Genomic DNA, 3,086 nt, shown 5'->3' with positions numbered 1-3,086 from the left:
ACTCAAAGCCTATAGACAACTTTGACTGATGTATACGTGTATTTGTTCGTATGAATATGTGTGCGTGAGTATCTATGTTTCCATTTTGATTTATTTTACTGTTTGCTTACGTATGTCTAAGATGTATACATGCATGTATATGTGTATGTTTCATTGTAGTTTTATATAATTTGTCTTTCAGTTTCTCTGATATGGGTTGGGGGGGGTGAAAAAAAAAACAAAAAATGGACAACGTGCAAGCTTTGCTTTTATATTTTGGTATTCCACGCTGACTGTACTGCAGTTGCTATGCTGTTGAAAACACGCAGAATAAAATAAAATAAAATGCCGCAAAGGGCCGCAGGTTGTGATTGAACCCACAGCTGCTGCTGCAAGGACACAGCCACAGTGGGGCGCCCTTTATATCAGGTGAGCTACTGGGCGCTCTTTACTATGAATTTCGAGAGGTATATCTACTATCTCTATCGCTGTGAAATGTGCCATGCTATTGTAGATAGACAGACAGTTGTAGCAACAATGATTAAGAAGGTGTAGGGTTTAGCGAAGGGTCAGTCTGGGGCTTCTTTATGATAAATAAGATGGTAGATTTTACCTGAAGTCCACGATTTCCTCTTGGGCCAACAGTACCTTCAGGACCCTACAAAAATAGGAGTTGCTTAAAATTTTAGTCATAAAACAGCACTTTCACCTTAAACGGCTTGTGTTAGTATTTAATCATTGGATAAAATTTAAAAAATGGTGTTAAAAGGATATGGATAATAAACTTACACCAGTGATTGCCATCACATCTCTTTCAAATTTGACTTACATTTGAGATAAAAATGGGAAAGTAATGATTGTACTTGTACTTGGTTGCATCACTGAAGCAATGACAAAAGCCAAACTTAAAGTTACACTCGATGACGGTTTGAAGTTCTTACGACATTAAAAGGAAACGTACTCTGTCTCCCTTTACTCCAGGTGTGCCGCACTCCCCTCTCTCTCCCTGTAAGAGCAGGAAAAGCAGTTTAATGAAGTCCTTAACATTATGCAATTTTGCATAATTTCAAGTTTATGACACAGGGGGCAATTTATCCTGGAATAATGGGTTTTAATATCCCAGCCAGGAGCTGCTTTGCAACAACTAATGACATGGGATTTACGTAATTAAATTCCTTAAAAAGAAAAGTAACTAGAGATACTTGCAGACAGGCTTGACATTAAACACAGATGAATAAAAAAGGAGAACAAAATGCCATGATATTTCCAAAGTCTTTTTCTGTGTACGCTCCCTTTCAGGTCTGGAAAACATAACTCTTAAATCTCTCTCATTGTTGCAGATTTTCCACGAGTGTGGGAACCCGATACTTTGACAAACAATGGGAGCATATAGAGACTTTACAGCAGAATCCATACAATACCTTCTCTCCTTTGTATCCCGCTTTCCCCTGTGTGTACAAAACAGTCGTGTTAAGTCAGGAGGAGACCGAAACACCGCCACACAGACTGCAGAGCAAGACTTCCTTTCAGAGGAAAATGACTGATGTGCAAAATGAAGCAAATTTCAAAAGTTTTGACTGAAAATCTTAACAACTTCATTTGTGACCGTTAGCTCACCTCTGCTCCTTCCCGACCCGGAAGACCACTGAGCCCACTCTCACCCTAAAGAGAAAGAGGGACGTTAGAGTTTCTAGGAAAGGCGACTCTCCTGGTTTGTACTAGCAGTATTCAGAAACTGGCGGTTCATTTGTAATGTACAGTTTCATAAAAAAAAAAAACATCAACACAAAAAACGACAACAACATCAACAAAGAGACACGTGATGGTGAAATAATTGCGCAGTACCTTCTGTCCTTTTAGGCCAGGGCTTCCATCATCTCCAGGACGGCCCTTCTTGCCCTGAAGAGAGAAAAAACATATTAAGTCGATGCTTAACCATCCCTGACCCTAACAATAAAACTCAAAGTCTCTGCAATGGCTACCAGTGTGTTTCAGGATTGATTTTAAGATCCTTTATTAATTTTTAAAGCTCAAAATGGTTTTGGTCCGAGTTATCCATCCAGTTTGCTCTTATCTTATGAGCCCTCTCGTAACCTCAGGTCTGCTGGCAGTGGCCTTTTAAAAGTCCCAAAAGTTAGAACAATAACTCACAGAGAGGCACCTTTTTTTTTTTTTTTTTTCTACCGACCATGATTGTGGAACAGCCTGCCTGCAGACCTGAGGGTAACAGAGGGGGTTGATATTTTTAAGATATTTTTAACCCAACACCTCCCTTTTTTGTTTGGCTTTTAATGTTTTTTTTAGCTTTTACATTTTTGTTACAGTTTTGCTATACAAATAAAGTCCGATTGATTGATTGGATATCAAGGTTTAAAAAAGAAAATAAAGGGTGAATGAAGGGGTGCAAGTTAGTTAAAGGGCACCTATTATGCCTCTCCGTGTTTTGTGTTTTCAATATAGTGTTATAATGTCAGATGTTCATATTAAACACTGCCAAATTTTAAAATAATGAGGAAAACATATGTAGAGGTAATCTAGCAACGTTTCCAACTGTTTTTTCCCACTCTGGCTACACTATGACATCATGGTGTGACAGATTTTTCTATATGGTTACTGGCTCCAGATTCAGTATTGCAGGAGCCTACATTGCTAAATGAAGCTACACGCTAACATCAAAGAAACATGTAATCATGGATTTTGATGTTAATTCCTCAAATTTTGGATCATATTCCTGTTGGAACATGAGCGGTTGTGTTTCGAAGCTTTCAAAGGTGATCGTTGTGTCGCTATTCTCCATCATTCTCCAGCTGCAATGACGGTGCGGAGACGCTGCGATACGGACGACCTGGAAAAATCTGAGCAGACTTTTTCAGGAGGGAGCTTGAAGAGACAGGTGCTAAAACAGAGCGTCTCACAGAGAACGTGAGTGCAGGTGCTCCAGCACAGAAAGTATGAGGATATTTAATCGTTTGTTGAACATTTAAAGCATATCAACACGTTCTAGTGGAAACCTTAAATACAAGTATAAACCTGAAAGTGAGCACAACAGGTCCTCTTTAACTAATTAAATGCAATCTGCTATGTGTGTGGCTCAAGGTAAAAGAAAA

The 3,086-nt window shown here is 39.0% G+C and overlaps 1 long non-coding RNA gene across 1 annotated transcript; it reads right to left on the bottom strand.

Moving 5' to 3' along the window:
* Positions 1-591: 591 nt before the first annotated feature.
* Positions 592-1,887, bottom strand: LOC121937855. Its single transcript, XR_006105214.1, has 5 exons — positions 1,825-1,887; positions 1,597-1,641; positions 1,401-1,427; positions 941-985; positions 592-637 (listed from the first exon to the last, which is right to left on the bottom strand). It is a non-coding gene; the product is annotated as an uncharacterized LOC121937855 (long non-coding RNA).
* Positions 1,888-3,086: the final 1,199 nt, after the last annotated feature.

Source organism: Plectropomus leopardus, unplaced genomic scaffold (genome assembly GCF_008729295.1).
Source record: "Plectropomus leopardus isolate mb unplaced genomic scaffold, YSFRI_Pleo_2.0 unplaced_scaffold27658, whole genome shotgun sequence".
Lineage (NCBI taxonomy): Eukaryota > Metazoa > Chordata > Actinopteri > Perciformes > Serranidae > Plectropomus > Plectropomus leopardus.
This window is presented reverse-complemented; position numbering and strand designations above follow the sequence as displayed.